General features: G+C 42.2%; 1 protein-coding gene across 2 annotated transcripts in view; it reads left to right on the top strand.

The window, feature by feature from the left end:
- The first annotated feature begins 9,569 nt into the window (after nucleotides 1-9,569).
- The window catches only part of Amotl1 (angiomotin like 1), a 79,167-nt gene continuing 65,733 nt past the window's right edge, over nucleotides 9,570-23,003 (top strand). Inside the window, exon 1 of one of the 2 annotated variants that reach the window (XM_048344080.1) lies at nucleotides 9,570-9,664. The gene's annotated coding sequence lies outside the window, so the exon portion shown is untranslated. Of the gene's footprint in view, nucleotides 9,665-22,911; nucleotides 22,983-23,003 lie in introns of those variants that run through there. The other variant, XM_048344082.1, reaches the window with a different exon arrangement.

The raw sequence follows: 23,003 nt of genomic DNA, 5'->3' as shown, positions 1-23,003 counted from the left end.
GCTAATTCAGAACTGGTTACACTAATGACTGTTACCATTAGCTCATTGATTTGTTAGCTTGGGCCAAGAGACTTGGGGAATGAAACAAGACAGTTTTCAGGAAATAATCCAAAGAGTAGAGAGCATGTGTTGAATAAAAATGTCCCTGACCTTTCAGCTGGGGAGTAAAGTGGGTTGCTTTACTCCCAAGGATGAATACAACATAGGATGCCTGTGGCCTCTCCCTGATGGAATGGAGATGGAATGGAAACTCCACTCTAAAGACTTTATTACCCTCTCCAGATAACAGCAAATAGAAAAGTCAAATTGGACTCTCCACCCTGTCTGGTTTACTTCTAAAAGATTATCTGCCTTCCTGCTGACATTAATTGGTCCTCAGCGTAAGTTTGATTGCTCAGCAGAAATACTATGTGGCTACAAGAGCACATTTCTCAGCTTCACAGAATGGAGCTCAAAGGGGAAGAAGCTAAGCAATGACCCGTTCCTCTCAGAAAGGCCCACCTTAACCACTGAAGCATGTAGGTAAGGCACTCATTAAAAGGGGACCTAGAAATATCAATGTCATCACTTGTGAGAACATCTTAATGAGCCATATCATTCTTAAGTTTGAGCACCAATTCAAAATGTGGCTTTCCATTAAAATCCAACACATTTCCTAAAGAAGCCAAATTTGTATACACTGTACTCAAATCAGTCATTTGTAAGTTATCCATTACTTATCCATTTGTTAGTTGTGGGATTCAGAGCAGTTTTCTCGTCACCAAATAGATTTTTTTTTTAACAAAGTACTCATTTCTTTTTTTTCTTATTTATTGTCAAAGTGATGTACAGAGAGGTTACAGTTTCATATGTTAGGCATTGGATACATTTCTTGTACTGTTTGTTACCTCCTTCCTCATTCCCCCTCCCCCTCCTCCTTTTCGTCGCCCCCCCATGAGTTGTTCAGTTGGTTTACACCAAAAAGTTTTACAAGTATTGCTTTTGTAGTCTTTTGTCTTTTTATCCTGTGTCTCTCGATTTTGATGTTTCCTTTCACTTTCCTAGTTCTAATACCAGTATATACAGTTTCCAAGGTACTCAGATAAGATACATTGATAGTGCGGGTATAACCACAGGAAGGGGATACAAGAGGATCATCAACAATAGAAGCTACGGTTTCACATGGCATGTTGAAAGTAATTACAAGAGTGATAAAACAGTCGTTTCCATAACATGGAGTTCATTTCACTTAGCATCATCTTATGTGTTCATAAGGGCATAGCTATTGGGCTCTTGTGATTCTCTGCTATGACTAGCCTAAACCTGTGCTAATTATTCCCTATGAGGGAGACCATAGAGTCCATGTTTCTTTGGGTCTGGCTCACTTCATTTAGTATAATTTTTTCCAAGTCCTTCCATTTCCTTACGAATGGGGCAATGTCATTCTTTCTGATAGAGGCAGAAAATTCCATTGTGTATATGTACCACATTTTCCTGATCCATTCGTCTACTGAGGGGCATCTGGGTTGCTTCCATATTTTAGCTATGACAAATTGTGCTGCGATGAACATTGTTGTGCTGGTGGCTTTAGTGTGTTTTTGTTTGTGGTCTTTTGGGTAGATGCTCAAAAGTGGGGCTGCTGGGTCATAGGGGAGTTCTATATTGAGCCTTCTGAGGAATCTCCATACCACTTTCCAGAGTGGCTGAATCAGTTTACATTCCCACCAACAATGAAGTAGGGTTCCCTTTTGGCCACATCCCCTCCAACATTTATTATTGTTAGTTTTCTTGATATAGGACATTCTTACTGGGGTGAGATGGAATCTCAATGTTGTCTTGGTTTGCATTTCTTTTTTGGCCAGTGATGGAGAGCACTTTTTCATATGTCTCTTGGCCATTCTCATTTCCTCATCAGAGAAGTATCTTTTTAAGTCTTTAGCCCACTTGTTGAGGGGGCTAAGTACTAATTTCTTTAGTGTTTGGGTGTGGGTGCGTGCATGTGTGTGTGTGTGTGTTGGTTTTGTTGTTCCTTTGTTTTTTACTGTTGTTGGTCATAGGGCTTGAACTCAGGGCCTGGGTGCTGTCCCTGAACACTTTTGCTCAAGGCTAGTGTTCTACCACCTGGAGCCGCAGTTCCACTTCCAGTTTTCTAGGGGTTAATTGTAGATAAGAGTATCACAGACTTTCCTGTCCTGGCTGGATTCAAGCCATGGTACTCAAATCTCAGCCTCCTGAGTATCTAGTATTACAGGGATGAGCCACCAGCACCTGGCCATTTCAGTTTTTGTGAGGAATTAATGTGCCTGACCTGTCAAAGACATTTTGTTCATTCTGAATTGCCTCACCTAAAAAGTTTATGTTCTGGAAGGAAGACTGTAATTTTTTTTTCTTTTGGCCAGTCCTGGGCCTTGGACTCAGGGCCTGAGCACTGTCCCTGGCTTCTTCCCGCTCAAGGCTAGCACTCTGCCACCTGAGCCACAGTGCCCCTTCTGGCCGTTTTCCATATATGTGGTGCTGGGGAATCAAAGAGCTTTATGTGTAGGAGGCAAGCACTCTTGCCACTAGGCCATATTCCCAGCCCGACTGTAATTTTTTGTTGAAAGGAATTAGTTCAATTCGAAATCTAGGAGTTATCCTCGACTCTACTCTCCCTTTCACTCAAGTACTACATGTAATCTCAATTATCTTTCATATCTGCTCCCTCTCCAAAGTTTACCAATTCAGACAATTACAATATACAACCTGTATTGCAATATTAGCTTCTTTATTACACCTGACAACTGGAGCATCAAAGGAGATTACCCATGTTTCTAAAAGAAGCAGAATGAGATGGTTCTAAACAGTGTGACCCAAAAATGTCCTGGTGCAGTAGCAGAGCAGGGCTTGAGGGTCACCTCAATGCCTGTGAGAGGCTGGTCATGATTGGTGTCTTGAGGGTCACCTTGATACCTCGTCAGAAGCTGGTCTTGATCCGTGTCTGTCTCCCACTTTTCCCAGGGGTTTTCTGCATGTGGTACTTCACACATGGATCAAATCAAATTATTTGCTGTTGCCTGGAAAGTTGTGTTCTCCCTTTGCATTTTCCCTCTACCTAGACTTGGGGGGAAACAGGCCAGATCTTCTAGAAGTGCTGTAAAGAGACACCATCTTAAGCCACTTAAGAGCCACTCTTGATTTTTGGAAGCAGCACTCAGAGAGTGACAGGACCAAGTTATAGGCCAAATTCTTTCTTGAAGGCGGTGCCCTAGGTGCCTGGGCTGAGTCAAGGCTGCAGTTCATTCTTTATAATTCTAGGTCTAGTTCTAGTTTGTCCCTATTTCTAGAACATTGCTCTGGTATGGCAGTGGAAGACTAGCTGCTTCCCAGATTCCCTCTTGCTTAGCACGGAAGATAATGGGAGTTCTGCTTCAGTCTCAGTTTCTTACTGATTCTTTCTGCTGGGTTTATCAGCCTGACTTCATGTTACTTCTGCATAGACAAATACTTTGAGGAAAGTATCTAATATACCCCTTTGTTGTGAACCTTCTTTTTGATATCTCTATTCCTTATTCCCTGGGTAACTCTAAACCTCATTTATGCTTAAAGCTCTACTTAGCCATGCCATCTGCCTGATTTCTTAGACTCACTCTAAACTTATTATGTGCTGACAAAGAAAGCAACATAGGATGTAATACTTGTGTAGATGAGTTGACTCCTGAGTTTCCTGGACCCCTTGTTTGGCCCCTCAAGCCCTGCCATGCAACCCTCTCAACAGGGCTATTTTAAAATCTGCTTATTCTTTTTTTTTTTGGCCAGTCGTGGGCCTTGGACTCAGGGCCTGAGCACTGTCCCTGGCTTCTTCCCGCTCAAGGCTAGCACTCTGCCACTTGAGCCACAGCGCCGCTTCTGGCCGTTTTCTGTATATGTGGTGCTGGGGAATCGAACCTAGGGCCTCGTGTATCCGAGGCAGGCACTCTTGCCACTAGGCTATATCCCCAGCCCCGAAAAATATGCTTATTCTGTTTGTCTCTAGGAGCCTTGGCTTGTTGCAAATTAGTAGGATGTAATAAACACAGCTGAAAGTAAAGTCAGTTGCTTTTCATCATCATCATTATTATTATTATATTGTTATTTTGTTGGTCATGGGACTTGAACTCAGGGCCTGGGCCCTTTCCCTGAGCTCTTTTGCTCAAGGCTAGGTTGCATTCTAAGGATCCCATGTTTAGTGGCACCCATTACAGAGACATTCTTCTCTACCACAGGACCATATTCTGACCAACCTGTTCTCCTGGGTGAGTACCATCTTCCTCTTACAAAACCCTGACCCCTTCTCCAGACTTCATGTGTTCCTACACCCTTCTCATATCCCAGCCCATCTTTTCTAGGCCCCGGGTGGTCCCACACCCTTCTTGTATCCCAGTCCACCTTCTCCAGGCCCCATGTGTTCCCACATCCCTCTTGTATCCCAGTCCATCTTCTCTTAGCCCTGTGTGTTCCCACACCCTTCTTGTATCCCAGTACATCTTCACTAGGCCCTCTGTGGTTACTCCCACTCAGCACAACACCAGAGTCTCAAATCTGAACAGGCTTTGGAATAATTTCTTTTTTTCTGGTACTGAAGCTTGAACTCAGTGTCTCCAGCTCTCGTTTGGCCTTTTTTTCTCACAACTGATGCTTTACCATTAGAGCTATGTCTCCACTTCTAGCTTTTTGCTGGTTATTGGGAGATAAAAGTTTCTTGAATTTGTCTGTGGGGCTGGCTCTAAATTAAGATTCTAAGATTTCAGCCTCTGGGGTAGCTAGGAATGTAGTCCTGAGCCCCAGGCACCCAGAAAAGCAAATTATTTTATGCATTAAATTTCTATATAAAGCCAGGTGCCAGTGGCTCACTCCTGCAATCCAAACTACTCAGGTGGCTGGGATCTGAGATTACAGTTGGAAGACAGCCTGGGCAGAAAATTTCCTCATGAGACGCTTATCTCCCTCCAATAAACTACTTAGAAAAATTGAGAAGTGGTGCTGTGGCTCAAGTGGGATAGCACTAGCCTTGAACAAAAAAGAAGCTCAGGAACAGTACACAGACCCAGAGTTTAAGCCCAAGATCGGAGATGATGATGATGATGATGATGATGATGATGATGATGATGATGATGACGACGACGATGATAACGTCCATATAAGGGTGCTGGCATGATGTAGACACGCAGCTCTGAATCAACAACCCCTAACCTTCTGCAAACTTCAGCTCCAAGAGAGTGGGGAGGTAGGTTGGACTTGCCTGGCCTTGCCTTGAATCAGATTTAAGTCCTGGACAAACCTAAACTCAGCAATACTCCCTCCCCATGCTGAAACTCGGCTGGAATAGCAACAGCATGGGAGTCAGGTACTTTTAGAAAACTATCTCCTCGGGGCATAGTGCTGAGCAACAGAAACAGGTGATGGAAACTAGGTCCAGAAAGAAAAGATGGATCAAATTCAGAAGCTGGATGCAGGAATGAGGACTGCAAATCCAGGCTGACATTGTGACCACTGTCAGTCAAGAGAAGCAGGTTAGAGCCATGCCAGCTCTCCATGGACGTTATTGCAATATAGGGAAGGGCAGAGAGGGAGTATAGAGGAAAAAACTCTGAGTTTTATTAGAGTTATACTGTGTGCTGCTTTGCATGTAGTTTTTCATTGGGAGCTTCTATAGTTTTGTGACTTTTATGGTTACAGAATGGAAGACAAAAATGTTCAGCAACTTGCCAAATGTCATAGCCATAAAGCAAAAGCAGGGATTTAAATCTTAGCATTTTTAACATGACATTTTTAACTCTTAGCACTTTCCTCTAGGCTGTTCCAGGAGAAGCATGAAGGTGCATTTAAATTTTACTTGAGACTTATAAGAATGGATCTCAAGGGGGCTGGGAATGTGACTTAGTGGTAGAATGCTTGCCTAGCATGAATGAAGTCCTGGGTTTGATTCCTCAGTATCACATAAACAGAAAAAGCCAGAAGTTAGTGCTGTGGCTCAAGTATTAGAGTGTTAGCTTTGAGCAAAAGCAGCTCAGGGACAGAGCTCATGCCATGAGTTCAAGCCCCAGGACAAGAAAGAAAGAAAGGAAGAAGGAAGGAAGGAAGAAGGAAGGAAGGAAGGAAGGAAGGAAGGAAGGAAGGAAGGAAGGAAGGAAGGAAGAAGGAAGGAAGGAAGGAAGGAAGGAAGGATCTCAAATCTTACCTCTCAAATCACCTGGGATCATATCCTAATGATTATTTGGGTAGCCATTGAAAACAACAACAACAACAACCTAACCATTGCCCAAGCATTGTCATCAAGATGTCAAGAGAGGGGCTGGGGATATAGCCTAGTGGCAAGAGTGCCTGCCTCGGATACACGAGGCCCTAGGTTCAATTCCCCAGCACCACATATACAGAAAACGGCCAGAAGCGGCGCTGTGGCTCAAGTGGCAGAGTGCTAGCCTTGAGCGGGAAGAAGCCAGGGACAGTGCTCAGGCCCTGAGTCCAAGGCCCAGGACTGGCCAAAAAAAAAAAAAAAAAAAAAAAAAAAGATGTCAAGAGGTTCTAAGTAAATCATCCTGAGATGGCAGTAGGAATAGGTGTTTCCAAGTCTTGCTGGCGGCTGTTGTATCACTTAATCAAGAGCCATGCTTTATGCTTAGAGGTGGCCAGCTCCTCTAGGCAAGCAGAGGTAGGGTGGCCATAGGAGGTTGTGCCCAATTCACCCAGGTTCTATATCTGACAGGGAAGGCACCTGGTCAGCAATGGTACATTTCCACAAAAGCTACTCTGGTTAAAGATGGTCTCTTAAAATTCTCAAGCCAAATAAAGAATTAAAACAGCATTCCCACAAGGAGAGGGTCGACAAGATGGTGACTTCACATACTTTCAGCCTAGCTGTTCTTGAAACCAGATAAAAATAGGTTGTTTGACATATTGCTCTCTTCCCATGGGGCTCTTGCTTTCTTAGGTGTGGGGAAATGCCATGGTGAACTGTATAAAGGTGACTTTTGCTGTCATTGACCTTACAGTTGAGGAAGTTCTCCCTCTGCTATTTTAATCATTATTTATACCCTCAACAGAAGTCTTGCCAATTTCTTTCTGCTAGTTACTTGGACATTTCTTAAATACCCAAATTCAAAACACCATTACTAACATTGTATTTGAATTCTGCTATCTGAATAGGAAGGGATATTTTATTGTCAAATTCTTTATGTAATGAATCTTGACACAGAAGATCTCAGAGCCTGAAAATAGCTCAGCAAGAAATGTAATACATGTCCAGTGACCTAAAGTCACCCACGTAGAAGTATGGGAGAAAGGGCAGCTGGCTGTAAGACAGAGCCCGATGCTCCACTTCCAAGACAAGGTCACCCATTGCCATTCCTTTATGTGGTATCCCAGCCAGAAATCCTTTACTTGTGAGTCCATCCTGGGGCTTGAACTCAGAGCCTGTGCACTTTCTCTGAGCTTTTTGCTCAAGGCCAAGCTAAAAATCTTTCTCTAAGTTCAGTCTAAAGACTTGGCATCAAGAGGAGGAATCTGGAAAAAATTATACTAAGTGAAGTGAGCCAGACCCAAAGAAACATGGACTCTATGGTCTCCCTCATAGGGAATAATTAGCACAGGTTTAGGCTAGTCATAGCAGAAGATCACAAGAGCCCAATAGCTATGCCCTTATGAACACATAAGATGATGCTAAGTGAAATGAACTCCAGGTTATGGAAATGACTGTTATATCACTCTTGTAATTACTTTCAATATGCCATGTGAAACCGTAGCTTCTATTGTTGATGATCTTCTTGTATCCCCTTCCTGTGGTTATACCCGCACTATCACTGGATCTCATCTGAGTACACTGGATACTGTATATACTGGTATTAAAACTAGGAAAGTGAAAGGGAATATCAAAATCGAGAAACACAAGATAAAAAGACAAAAGACACCAAAAGCAATGCTTGCAAAACCATTTGGTGTAAACCAACTGAACAACTCATGGGGGGAGAGGGAAAGGGGGAAGAGGAAGGGGAGAATGAGGGAGGAGGTAACAAATAGTACAAGAAATGTATCCAAGGCCTAACATATGAAACTGTAACCTCTCTGTACATCACTTTGACAATAAATAAGAAAAAATATATATCTAAAAAAATAAAAAAAGAGGAGGAATCTGGCCCAATGAGTAGTTTGCCATGGCCTTGAATCTCATGAAAGATATCCAACTGGTGTATCCTCAACTTTTAACATATAGAAAAAAATTCTTATTTAGATGTTCTAAAATTTTCCTGGTCAAAAGTAGACACCTTTTGGGCTGGGAATGTGGCTTAGTGGTAGAGTGCTTGCCTAGAATGCATGAAGCCCTGGGTTTAATTCCTCAGTACCACATAAACAGAAAAAGCCGGAAGTGGCGCTGTGGCTCAAGAGGTAGAGTGCTAGCCTTGAGCAAAAAGAAGCCAGGGACGGTGATCAGGCCCTCAGTCCCAAGCCCCAAGACTGCCAAAAAAAAAAAAAAAGAAAAAAAGGAGATACATTTTGCCAAGCACCAGTGGCTCATACCTGTAATCCTAGCTACTCAGGAGGCTGAGATCAGGATCTCAGTCTGAAAACAGCCCAGGCAGGAAACTCCGTGAGACTTTTACCTTTAACTACTCAAAAAAGCAGGAAGTGAGGAAGAGGAGCTGCAGCTCAAGAAGTAAAGCACTCACTTTGACTAAAAGAAGCTCAGGTTCAAGCCCCAGGACTGGCAAAAAAAAAAAAAAGTAGACACATTTTGAGCTGGTGTATTAGTATCACAAATGACCCTCAAGTTGGCTAAGTGATACTGTATTCAACAAAAAGAAAATAAGAATCATCAGGGTACCAGTGGCTCATATCTATAATCCTAGCTTCTCAGGAGGCTCAGATCTGAGGGTCTCAGTTTGAAGCTAGCCTGGGCAGGAAAGTCCATAAGATGCTCAAAAGACCAGAAAACCAGAAGTGGTGCTGTGCATCAAAGTGGTAGAGCACTAGCTTTGAATGCAAAAGCTCAGGGACAATGCCCAGGCCCTGAATTCAAGCCCCATGACCAAAATTTTTTTTAATTAATTTCCTTTGTAAGAAAACTTTTCATACTTTCTTTCCTCAAATGACCCACTCCTGTTCTTAAATGAATATCCAGACAGTCACTCATTTGTCATCTTTGTGCACTTGCAAATCTACCATTTCTGAAAACTTCTTTGGAAGGTTATAGTTCCCAGCTTTTTTGACAGCTCTTCCTCCCAGCTGGAATAGCTTTGCTGTTTCTCCCTCTTTGCCACTTTCTGAAACTATCAGAAGTCTATCTTGTTCCTTCCCTGGAGTTGGACTCTTGGAGATGATACAATTCAAGGGAGTAGGTAGATGGTTTGCCTCTCCTTGCTGCCAGTCCAGGTGATGGGTGCTTTAGGACCTGGTGAGCTCTGAAAACAGCAGAGCGAGTCAGGCTCCAGCCATCCACCTTCTTGAGGCTGAGCATGTCCGGGCAACAGCTGAATAATCTGGATGGAGGCATCACTGACTAGGTAGAGTTGGCTCAGTCAGAGAGCACTCGCTGCTCTTTTTAAACTCCACGGCCCCAGGGGTGAGGTCACTTTTCTTGTTTTGAAACAGAGTGGATTTGCCTTGGGAGTCCCTGTCACTTCTATAAGAACTTAGTGTTTGTTTTTTTCCACTCATCCTCAGGATTTTCTCTCTGGTAAGTAAGTGTTTACTTAAATGGGTGCCCATCCAGGAGAGCTTAATTTGGTGGTGGGGGCACTTAGTTTGGGGGTACACTAATCCTGAGTGTATCTGGAAAGAGAGATCAGGAGACACTCAATCATCCAGTGAGGAGAATGGCTGGAGACTCCATGTTGCTCTACCTGGTGAGGTGATGGACTCCAGCTGGGAGAACTCCACTGTGAGCTACAAGGTTGGCCATGGAAATAGAATACAGGCTTGTTTTGGGTTCCTATTCTAGTAGTTGTGTGAGTCTAGTAGTTGGTGTGTCAGTTGGCAGTCATCTCCTTTGGGCTACCTCCATCCATAACCTCTTGTCCCCATACTAACTGGTTTTGCACTTGGATAGACCCATATAGGGTCGGGTTATAACATCTGGTGTACAGAAAATCAGAAGCTCTCTGGTTAGCCTTGATTTGGTTTTTACCTGGCTTGAATGCTTCTGGCATGTAACAAGAAACAAAGGGGCCCAGGATCCCTGTCCTGACATGCAGGAATCTCTTGTAATCAACAGTTGTGCTGCAATGGGTTGGGAAGAAGTTCTTGTTTATACAAGTTCTTTGGAGAAAATGAGCATGAAATGGGGGTGGGGGAAGGAAGAAAGGAAGGGAGAGAGGGAGGGAGGGAGGGAGAGAAAGGAAAAAAAATGTCTCCAGTAGAGAATCTGAATGAGCACTGCTTAACTGGGACCAGTCAACCCAGGAGACAGCAATATTTTGAATTGTCTAAGTTTGGTGGTGGGTTTTGATGCAGCCTGTTGTAGAGCATTTGGGCTTGGATATTGCAAAAAGTGCTACAATGAACATAGGTGTGCAGGTGCCTCTATTGTATCCTGACATGCATTCCTTTGAATTAAGAGTGGCATTGACAGATTGTATGGTAGTTTTGTCTTTAGGTTTTCTGTATGTTCTTTTTTTTTAAAAAATTTCTTTTTTATTATACAGGTAATGCATACAGGGGTTATAGTTACCCACTCCTTCAGTTTCTCCTGCTCCCCCCCCCAACTTTTTGTATGTTCTTTTGTTTGTTTTTGAGGAAGGAAACTCATACTGACTTCCATAATAGCCTCACTGGTTTACATTCCCATAGTGTCCTAATGGTTCCTTTTTTGCATTGTCATCATTCTATCCAGCATTTGTTGTTCCTATTCTTAATGACCGCCATTCTGATTTGCATTTCTTTATGGCCAGAGATGCTGAGCATCTCTTCATATATTTGTTAGCCATTTGTACTTTTTTTGAGAAGTACCTGCTCAGTTCATTTGTCCATTTATTAATTGGTTTATTAATTATCTAAGATTTTAGTTTTTGAGCTACCTTTATGTTCTGGTTATCAACCCTCTTTACATGTATAACTGGCAGAGTTTCCTCCCATTCTTAGGCTGTCTTTTGAGGCTAATGACTATGTTTTTGCTATGCAAAAACCTCTTTATCTTGATGCAGTCTTATTTGTTGATTTTTTGTTCCTATTAGAACTCCTAATAATCCAAATACAAAATATATTAGAATACTTGTCTCAGTTTAAGACAAAATTCAGATGTACCAATTTAAAAAAAAAACACTTTAAGTATCCACTGAGAAAAAAATGCCCCTTTTCATGAGTCAAAATTTATGCAATGCTGGACAGAGAGAGACCTCCTCCATCTGGAATGGCTGATGTTTGAGAGCTGAGATGATTATCTGGGTATTCTTATTTTCCAAGAATTCTTACCAGTCTTGTAGAATGAAAAGCTTCAGTAACTTGCAAACTGGCTTGTCCAACTGGACAGAGTATTTATAATGTTACTATGTAATTTATTGATGTGAATACTTTAAGCATTCCAATAAATAATATGTGCCACCACTCTGAGGAGCCATGGAAAACAGCATATTTTTATGAAACCTAATAAAGTTAAAAAGTTATGAGATCTTCGGCAGAACTCTTAGTAACTCAGGCCTTTTGTCTCTAATTTTACCCATTAAAATCTAACTCAGAGATCTCCCTCTCCCTCTGTAAAACATTACCAGGCAGACTTTTCCTTCTCCCTTTGTTTCTCACAACTTTTTGTGGGGGAGGGAGGTTGATCATGGGGCTTGAACTCAGGGCCTGGCCGCTATGCCTGAACAATTTTTGCTCAAGATTAGGGCTCTACCACTTTGAGCCACAGCTCTACTTCCAGTGTTTGAGTAGTTAACTGGAGGTAAGAGTCTCACGGCAGTGTGTGTGTGTGTGTGTGTGTGTGTGTGTGTGTGTGTGTGTGTGTGTGTGTGTGTAGGGGAATATGGCATAGTGGTAGAATGCTTGCCTCCTATGAATGAAACTCTGGAGAGTGCTAGCCTTGAGCAAAAAGAAGCCAGGGACAGTGCTCAGGCCCTGAGTTCAAGCCCCAGTACTGGAAAAAAAAAATCTCATGGGGACTTATCTGCCTGGTCTGGCTTCAAACTGAGATCCTAGGATTACAGGCTTGAGCCACCGGCACCTGGCTCTCAGAACTCTTAATATTCATTAGACAATATGGTTCCAATGGAGCATCGTACTCTAATATGATTGTCTTTCCTGTTAGAATGCTGTTTCCCCAGGACAAAGTCACATCCTACCCACCCTCCTAACACAATATGCCTGATCAGACTTGGCATCGCTTCAGCTAAGGCATAATGCAGAGTTATGCTGGGAACCATAGCAGGATACTTTTCACCAAGAGAAGTCATCTAGTCAGCTCTACACCCAAGTATGCATTAATGAGTAAAGGGGTTCTCATCTATTGCTTTATCTCTCTGAAATGCAGTTTTTCTAATATATGAAATAGGGCTCATGAAGTTCTTCCTTCTTAAATGTCACATGGGTCTAGATAATCATCAAAACAATACATGAAAGCAAAACAGTGCTAGTATTTCAGCAAATTTGCTTATGACACCAACAGCAGTTCAGGATTGAATTTTTGTTTGGTTGCTCAACTTAGGAGGTGATGTGGTGGGTGGGAGGCACCATGAACATAGCAGTGAAGACCAAGGACTTTGGGATGGGTCTGGACTTTGTCCCACACCTGCCATTTCTTAGCAGTGGACTGTAGGCAAGACACAGAACATCACTGAGACTGATTTTCCCATGTGCAACAAGGACTCTTAGTAATGCTTTGTCAGATATTGTAAGGTTAGATGAGCCATATCTGTAAGGACCTAGAGAAATCTGAGCCAGTGGTAAAAACTCAGGATGTAACAATAGGTACTTGGTAGTTAGGGGTTGTTTTTACTATTACCATTATTAAAATTTCTAGCAGATATACTTCTGAAAGTGACTTGATCCTACCCTTCACTCCCTTCCATGGGTTATTGGAATGAATTGTGTGGAAGCTTTGGGAGGAAGAGATGTTGGCTAGAATATACTTCTCCAGAAAAAGATAGATGAAAAAAATGGGTAAGGGTGCAATGCAAATGCGACTCCATTGCTGTGTGCCAATTCTTGAAAGTGGGGAGGCGGGGAGAAAGCCAAGAAAGGGCAACAGACTGTGAATAGGCAGAGGGAAATTCTGACAGTGCCTGCTGAGACAGCGCCACTGGCATCCCAGGCTGGCAAGGGTGCAAGGAAACCACAGGAAAGGATTAAGTGGCCCTATCTGAGAGAAGGTGCTGGACTGAAGCCTGGGAGACAAACAGCCAAAATGAGATAAACTACCACAGCTCCAGTTACCAACTAAGAATAGTGTGTTGATGAGCCCACCACAAGGACTGTTGTTCGTACACACATCTTGCAGCCATATCTGGGCAGGAGAAATACCACGGTTACTATCCAACTCTGTGCAACCCATTAAAAACATGTGAGCCACATCTAGTGTTTCAAATTCTCTAATACTACATTTTAGCAAGCTCAGAATAGGATAACAAAATACTAACAAAATAGGATAACAAAATACGTGTGGCTTAAACCACAGACATTAATGCTCACAGTCCTGGAGACTGGGAAATCCCCAGACCAAATGCCAACGGATTCTATTAAAACACCTTTTCGGGTCTGGGAATATGGCCTAGTGGCAAGAGTGCTTGCCTCGTATATATGAAGCCCTGGGTTGGATTCCCAAGCACCACATATATAGAAAATGGCCAGAAGTGGCACTATGGCTCAAGTGGCATAGTGCTAGCCTTGAGCAAAAAGAAGCCAGGGACAGTGCTCAAGCCATGAGCCCAAGGCCCAGGACTGGCAAAAAAAAAAAAAAAGAAAAGAAAAGAAAAAAAAGAATGGCAACTCCTTTGTACAACTAACTAAAGAAAATAAAAATATAGGGGCTGGGAATATGGCCTAGTGGCAAGAGTGCTTGCCTCATATACATGAAGCCCTGGGTTGGATTCCCCAGCACCACATATACAGAAAACGGCCAGAAGTGGCGCTGTGGCTCAAGTGGCAGAGTGCTAGCCTTGAGCAAAAAGAAGCCAGGGACAGTGCTCAGGCCCTGAGTTGAAGGCCCAGGACTGGCAAAGTAAATAAATAAATAAATAAGAAAACACCTTTTCCTGGGTTGTGGATGGTAACCTTTTCCCTTTCCCCACATACTGGAGAACGTGAGAGCAAGCATGTACTCCAGACTCTCCTTCCCTCCCTCCGTCCTGCCCTTCCCTTCTTCCTCCCTCCCTTCCTTCCCCTCCTCTCTTTCTCTCTCCCTCCCTCCTTCCTTCCCTCTTTCCTTCCTTCTCTTCCTCTCTCTCTGCTCTCTTTTACCTTTTTTTTTTTTCTTTTTTGGTGGTATTGGGGTTAAACTTAGGACTTCAAGCTTGCTAGGAAATTCCTTTGCCATTTAAAGTATGTCCGTAGCCCTTTTTGCTTTAGGTCATTTTTAGATAGAGTCATAGTTTTTTTTAATCTTGGAGCTCTTTTGGGATTGCCAATACCATTCACAGTGTAAGAGAAATTCTTGGCTGTTCCTGGCTTTCAATGATATTCTGTATTTTTCAGGGTTATAGCTAGTTTACAAAGAAATTCCTTACATGTTGGAGGAGTCTGAATGACTTTTCTTTTGATTTCAAATTTTAAAATGCCTACCATTACACAACGCAAGTTATTTTCCATGTCTTTCCTTGGACTTGTTTTTACTCGTTCTCATGACATTACATTCCAGCCTGACAGAGAAGTTATGGATTACTCCAGATTACATTACCAAGTAATTATCTTTTGAAACTACTTAATCACAGTGGCCTTCTAGGGACCCTTGAAGCCACACTTTGTCTACATACAAATCATCGGAGAACTTCTGAAATATACTGGTGTCTCAGGCTCTGGTCCAGGGTGAAGTCAACCTCTGGGGCAAGTTCCCTGAGCACCCATCTTTCTTGTTTTGTTTTTGTTTTTTTGGCCAATCCTGGGGCTTGGACTCAGGGCCTGAGCACTGTCCCTGGCTTCTTCTTGCTCAAGGCTAGCACTCTGCCACTTGAGCCACAGCGCCACTTCTGGCCATTTTCTGTATATGTGGTGCTGGGGAATCGAACCCAGGGCCTCATGTATACGAGGCAAGCACTCTTGCCACTAGGCCATATCCCCAGCCCCGCACCCATCTTTCTTATGTAGAGTATCAACTGAGAAACCCGATGTTCAAAATATGTTCTTCTATGGATGTGGGTTTCTGGCAGAGAAAATCAGATACCATTATACTTTCATGTGCTCCTTTCTCAAAGTTGTCTATGCCTCTCTGTAAATATGTATATATAAACATGTGAAATAGTGAACTATGAAGACAAAATTAAACAATATAATCTTGTTAGGATAGACAGAATATTTGGTAGAACAGACTAAAACTCACCTTGTTTGAGAGATTAGGGTTTAAGAGGATAGAGGGGGTGGGCGATGGAGAGAGATTTAGTGAGTGAATACAGTCATAATACTCATGTACACATGTGAAAATGGAACACAATGATGAGGGGAGGATTATGGAGGGGATGGAACATGGGGGAGGATGGTGGAAGTGATGACACAAACAAGGTGCACTGTGCTCATGAACTGACATATTGAAACTCCCTTGTACAACTACTTTAAAAAATAAAATAGAGGCTGGGAATGTGGCTTAGTGGTAGAGTGCTTGCCTAGCATACATGAAGCCCCAAGTTTGATTTCTCAGCACCACATGAATAGAAAGGCCAGAAATGTCACTGTGGTTCAAGTGGTAGAGTGCTAACCTTGAGCAGAAGGAAGCCAGAGACAGTGTTCAGGCCCTGAGTTCAAGCTCCAGGACTGGATAAATAAATAAATAAATAAATAAATAAATAAATAATAAATCAAATGAATTTTGCCAGGCCCAACATTATGGGCTCACACCTGTACTCCTACCTACTCAGAAGGCTGAGATCTGAGGATTACTGTTTGAAACCACCCCAGGCAGAAAAGTCATGGTGAGACTCTTTTTTTTTTTTTGCCAGTCCTGGGCCTTGGACTCAGGGCCTGAGCACTGTCCCTGGCTTCTTTTTGCTCAAGGCTAGCACTCTGCCACTTGAGCCACAGCGCCACTTCGGGCCGTTTTCTATATATGTGGTGCTGGGGAATCGAACCCAGGGCTTCATGTATGCGAGGCAAGCACTTTTGCCACTAGGCCATATTCCCAGCCCCATGGTGAGACTCTTATCTCTAATTAACCACTCAAAAACTAGAAGTGGTGCTCTAGCTCAAACTTCTACACTAGACTTGAGAAAAAAGTTCAGGAACAGCTCACAGGCACACAGTTTAAGTTCAGGACCAACAGAAAATAAAATTTAAAAACACTTTGTTGAGAATCTAAAAATTAATTATATGACAGAAGTGTTTACAATGGGTTACTTGGGGAGGAAGTGAGCTCCTTTTCACTGGTGTTGTTTAAGAATAAACTGAGTTAGGCATATACCAGGGAGTCATCCATAAGATTATCTTCCAGCTTCTAGAGTCTATTTGTAGATCCCTGGTTGACTCTGTGTATACTTCTACATTTGTACTTAGCACATTGTTCTATTTGTCTCCTCCACAAGTCTGAAAAACTACTTGAAGAAAAGAACAATATTTATTCTTCTGTATCATAAGTGCTTAGCATAATACATGTTGAATATCAGTATGTATACACATGCGTATATCTTAATTTATAGTTTAAGCTATCAGCAAGTTGCCTTGCTTGCTGTGATTGTGTTTATATTCCTTAGAACCAATGATTCCTTAAATATTTGGATGATGAAATGTTTATTCTCCAAGCATGGTACTTATACCTAATTAATTTCTTTTCTATAGTTGGAACCACAAAATGGAATGTGAAATAAAGCCAAAGTATGAGCCAGGACTTCTGAATTTATATTACTAGTGCCAGAAATAGCTCTGGGAGTGGTGGTTTGAGCCCCAGGGGTGACTCAGCTGCAATGGGTAGCAGGTGTCTCCCAGGGTTAATAGGAAACATGAAGAGAGAAATTGATGTGTGAGAGATGTTCTGGAGGCATTTTGGGCTTGGGGGCAGGTATGCAAGTTCACATATGAGGTGAAATTTGGGTGGGGAATGTCAGCTGGCTAAGACTGGATAAGGTTTGAATGGAGTAGGAAGCAGAGGCAAACAAGGTATGGTTTTGAGGTAGAGAAATTACTAATGAAGCAGAGTAGGTGGGTGAAGCTGCAAACAGAATGCTTTTAACCTGACATGTTAACTTGAGGTAGGCTATGCCAAACACAACCATTTCATTTGCTCATATTCATTCATTCATTCATTCAGCATAGCCATGTTGAATGTTTACCTTGTGATAGTCACTGCAGAGATGCTAAGGATATCAGTGCAATAAGAAAGAAGTTTGTTCTTAAGTATATAAATGATAAACCAAATTCTACAAACACAACACGGTGAGATAAAAATAAAACCAAGTAAGCACAAATAGGCTGTGGGAGTTCCGAGGAACATGTGACCCTGTGCAAAATGAAACTGAAGGATAAATTATAGTGAGCAAGGTGTAGAGGATGGGTAGCAATAACAACCCTTTATTACCTTATTAGAATTTTTGTTTAGTGCAATTCCCACGAGTACTATCCTTTTCTAGGCAGCCATTCAAAATGTAACAAGTCAGTCTGTCATGTCTGCAATGCAGCAGGCAGCACAGGATCTTTTTTTTTTTTTTTTGGCCAGTCCTGGGCCTTGGACTCAGGGCCTGAGCACTGTCCCTGGCTTCTTCCGCTCAAGGCTAGCACTCTGCCACTTGAGCCACAGCGCCACTTCTGGCCATTTTCTGTATATGTGGTGCTGGGGAATCGAACCCAGGGCCTCATGTATACGAGGCAAACGCTCTTGCCACTAGGCCATATCCCCAGCCCAAGCAGCACAGGATCTTACAGGGTAACTTTGATCAGTACTCTTGAGACTAAACAAGCTATGCTAAGGACAGCAAATGGTGATCAGTGTCCATCCTAATTATGCTGGCAGGATTTCTACCATAGAGGATGTTCTACTTTCTGTCTTCATAGGTATGTGACTCAGTCATGTTCAATTATTTAACCACTTTTATTTTAAGGACATGTTACATGCACAGTTTTGTTACAATCTATTTATAATGTGGGTAGAATTTGGCCATGAGTTATTATCAGTCCAGATATAGTTTATACATACCTATTCTCCAGGAGGGCCTTCTCAGAGGCAGACAGCATAATGAGATAACTTTTCCATGAAAGTTAGGAATCTTTGTGACAAGCGCCTTTCTATTATGATTTTCAAAAGGAAGTTGAGAACTGCTCTCCTTGTCCTCCTTCTTGGCTGTGGGGTTTTTAAGTAATACTTATGTAACACATTTCTGATTACAAAAGTATAAGTTTGGCCTAGTGGCAAGAGTGCTTGCCTCGTATACATGAAGCCCTAGGTTAGATTCCTCAGCACCACATATATAGAAAAGGGCAGAAGTGGTGCTGTGACTCTGGTGGTAGAGTGCTATCCTTGAGTAAAAAAAAAAAAAAAAAAAGCCAGGGACAGTGCTCAGGCCCTGCGTTCAAGCCCCAGGACTGGCAAATAAATTAATAAATAAATAAAATATTTTTTTTAAAGTATAAGTTTGCTTTAAAGTTGCAGAATATTAAAAAGACAATCAAAATGAGTTAATAATTTCAATACAATTATAGCGACTTAACAACGCTTTTTGGTGGTGGTGGTGGGGCTTGATCTCAGGGCCTGGGTACTGTCCTTGAGGGCTTTTTGTTTGTTTATTTTAAACTCAAGTTTACTGCTCTGCCACAGTGCCACTTCCAGTTTTCTGGTGGTTAACTGGAGATAAAAGTCTGATGGGCTTTCTTGCTGGGCTGTCTTTGAACCTTGATCCTCAGATCTCAGCCTTTTGAGTAGCTAGGATTCTTGGTGTGAGCCACCAGCACGCAGTAGTTCACAACTTTTTAGTAGAAAATTTGCCAATTTTTTTGATCTTCATTTTAGACACATTTAAGATTATATACCTCTTTCCTCATTTTGTTTTGTTTGGTTTTGTTTTTCTAGAAATTAAGATCCCATGTATCCTTCCCTGAAATAACTAAGGGAATGAAGTAGAAACTGGCTATTTTCCTCTCAGAAATCTTCCTGAGAGGCATCCGTAGGCCTCTTTTGTGCTTATTATGTATTTTAGGAGATTTCATTGAGAGCTGCACATACAAGGGGTTTTGTGGAAATATGGACCTTGGTGAGAAATGGGCTTTGGAGGAAGGAAACTGGATGTCTCAGGCTGGAATTCATCGTTTTCCAAACACCAGTGGGGGTATGGCCACCTTTGATGTCCCTGATATACATGGTGCTCTTCAACTTGAACAGCTCATTATGCTAGCCCAGGTGCTTTCAGGATGTGACCAGTGTGGCTGCCCTTTTCAAAAGCAGCTGGATAGATAGGAAAGGTATAGGCTTTGAAGTCAGTTGAACCTACTTTCAGATCCTGAATTTCTTCTTTATAAGCTATGTGGCCTTAAGAAAAGCTGTTTCATGGGGTCTAATGTGACAGTAAGAATTCCTATTTCACAAGGTTCTGCTAGAGTCATCAGTTAATGTAGACAGCTATTTTCTTGACTTCTGTCCCTCACCAGGACATCAGTAAACATCTTTGTCACATACTATGTGTTGAACACTATGTTTTTGTTGTGCTCATCTCCTCTGATCAAACATCAAATGAGGGACACAGCAACCACTGCAAACCAAAGGTCAGCTACCCTTGCTTCTTTTTCTTTATTAATTATCTAATCAATATAGTATACTCTTAAAAGACAGTGAGATGGTTGCTTTCTTAGAGTGGAAAATGCAAGGTACAAAACAGAACCTCAACACAGAGCTGTGGCCCTCTAATGTTAGGCTGATCCCTCAAATCTGAGGGAGATCTACACTGATGGGGAAAATATTCCTCCCACTTGCTGTTTATTCATCTGCTTGAGACTACTACTGAGAGTCTATTATATGCTACACCCTGGAATACAAGAAAGAGAGCAAGGAAGATATAGCTATCACTTAGTGTTATAAGTATTGATGAGCTTGTCAAACAGCCATTCTTTCTATAGGACAGAATGTAAGTTCAGCTCTGGTTAGAATGTAAGAGGTGGAAGGAAGTTGAAGGAAAATTGTTGTGATAGGGATGGGCGGTACATGTCTATAATCCTAGCACATGGGAGGTAGAGGGAGGAGGATGTTGGATTTGAGGCTGTATGGGCCACGTTGTGGGTTCCAGGCCAGCTTGAGCAACATAACAAGACTTTGTCTCAAAGTTCAAAAAAGAATTTTTTTAAAAAAAAAAGAAAGGAAGAAAACTGGTTTTGTGCTCACATCCTGATAATAACCAATGTGTGAGTTTCCAGACCAAATTTGCTTAGATTGTCGAAGTCTAAGCAGATGTCAACTGAGTCTAGTACCCTATAGTTTAAGTCCTGACAGTGCTCAGTGTTAGTGCAGCTCTCACATGTTGAGGGCTCAGCTGCCCTTCTCCCTTTACATGAAATCAATTCCTAGCCTTTTTCTTTCCCTTGAGGTTGGCTGGGTGTGAAAGAGTTGCATCAGCTGAAGGTTCCAAACGTTTAAGTTGGTTCTGCGGGCAATCAGCCCCAATTCTGAGTCTAGGCAGGGACTTTTCAGCTGCAGGTCATCTTACTAGCATAAATTCAGATATGGTGGAGAGAAATAGCTATAAAAAAATTAAAAATACTCCTGTCACCTTCCTCACTCATGAAACTCCAAAGGTTTTAGCAGGTCTATGCCAGAAATCAGCAACAAAGCCCAAATACTGGGGATTGGACTCAGGGCTTGAGCACTGTCCCTGGCTTCTTTTTGCTCAAGGCTAGCATTCTACCACTTCAGCCACAGCGCCACTTCTGGATTTTTCTATCTATGTGGTGCTGAGGAATCGAACCCAGGGCTTCATGTATATGAGGCAAGCACTCTAACAGTAGGCCATATTCCCAGCCCCAAATACTCTTTTTTTTTGTTGATGTTGGTCATCGGATTTGAACTCAGGGCTGGGCACTGTCCCTGAGCTTTCTTGCTCAAGACAAGTGCTCTACAACTTTGAGCCACAGCTCCACTTTCAGTTTTCTGATGATTAATTGGAGATGAGAGTCTCATGGACTTTCCTAACCACCATCTCAGTCTCCTATGTAGCTAGGATCACAGGTATGAGCCACCAGTGCCTAGCTCCAAATACTCTTAACAAAAGATGCTGCTATCATTTCCATTACTCAGGAAGTCAGAAGGGTTTTAGGAGTGCTTTGCCTGCAACTGGGGATGAAGATCAAATATATGTTCCTTACTGTATCACATTAGAGAAATCCTAAAAATGGAGTTAGAATTCTATTTTATTGTTGTTACTCATTTGAAACACTTACTTTTCTTGCTTAAAGAGTGGAATTGTCTTTATTGTCCCACATAGCACCAAACTATCTTTACTTCTCAGTATCCTATCTAGTCTTCAAAAATCCAAACGATCGTGGGCTGGGAATATGGCCTAGTGGTAAAGTGCTCGCCTGGTATACAAGAAACCCTGGGTTTGATTCCTCAGTACCACATATATAGAAAAAAATGCCAGAAGTGGCGCTGTGGCTCAAGTGGTAGAGTGCTAGCCTTGAGCAAAAAGAAGCCAGGGACAGTGTTCAGGCCCTGAGTCCACACCCAGGACTGGCAACAAAAACAAAAACAAAAAAATCCAAATGGTCTCTCTGTCATACTTACTTTATTACTCCAGCTATTATGACTGAGCCTCAATTTTGGTCATAGGCGCTTATTCTTTTGTACTATTTAGAAAACATTGGGCTGCTGTAACAATGGTCAAAATGATAATTACCTAAAGAAGATACAAACTAATTTTCCTTTCACTAGCAGGGTTGGAAAATCTGTTTTTCTGCCAATGGCCATTTGAATATTTACAACATCATTTTCAGGCCATACTAAATTATCAGTAGACTAGCACTAGGAATCCCATGAGAAGAACCTATGTCTGTCTGCAATGATTTCATGGGCCTTACATGGCTAGGGAATGGACACTGCCTTAGAACGTAAGTCGTCCAGAGTTGATATGGGGATGTTTTTGGTGTAGTGTCCTAAGTAGCTGGTTTAAAAAAATTAATGTCAAGGTGATATACAGGGGGGTTACAGTTACATACATAAAGTAGAGAGTACATATCTTGTCAAACTTGTTACCTCCTCCATCATTTTTCTCCCACCTTCTTCCCTCCTCCCCAATTCCCCCCAAGTAGCTGGTTTTGAGATACTGTTACATCCATATTCCAATTTATAGGAAAAAAATAGTAGTCACAACCTAAAGCTTATATTCTATTTAATTTCTCTCTCTCTCTCTCTCTCTCTCGCTCTCTCTCTCTCTCTCTCTCGTCAGTCCTGGGACTTGAACTCAGGGCCTAGGCACTGTCCCTGAGCTTCTTTTGCTCAAGGCTAGCCACTGCACCACTGTTTATGTGGTACCAAGGAATCGAACCTAGGGCTTCATGCATGCTAGGCAAGGCAAGCACTTTACCACCAAGCCACATTCCCAGCCCTTCATTTATATTTCATTGCTCTAGACTTTAGTCTTATGACCATACTTTGCTCCAAACAAGCTGGAAATTGGTTGGGAATAGAAAGGAGTCAGTTTTCAGAATAATTGAGTAGAGGGAGAGGAGGTACTGGATGACTAGGCACCCTAAAAGCCATCCTCAAATCATTCTTTGGGGATGATACTGTGGTTTCAATTTAGGATTCCTTTGCTAGACAAGGGCTCTACCAGTTGAGATATACTTCCAGCCCATTTTACTTATTTTTCAGGTAGGGTCTCAGTTTTGCCTGCCTGAGCCAACCTTGGACTGCAATTCCTCCTGTTCTTCCTTCCGCATAGCTGGGATTGTGGGTATGTATCACTATACCTGGC

This window comes from Perognathus longimembris, chromosome 3, assembly GCF_023159225.1.
Source record: "Perognathus longimembris pacificus isolate PPM17 chromosome 3, ASM2315922v1, whole genome shotgun sequence".
Taxonomy (NCBI): domain Eukaryota; kingdom Metazoa; phylum Chordata; class Mammalia; order Rodentia; family Heteromyidae; genus Perognathus; species Perognathus longimembris.
This window is presented reverse-complemented; position numbering and strand designations above follow the sequence as displayed.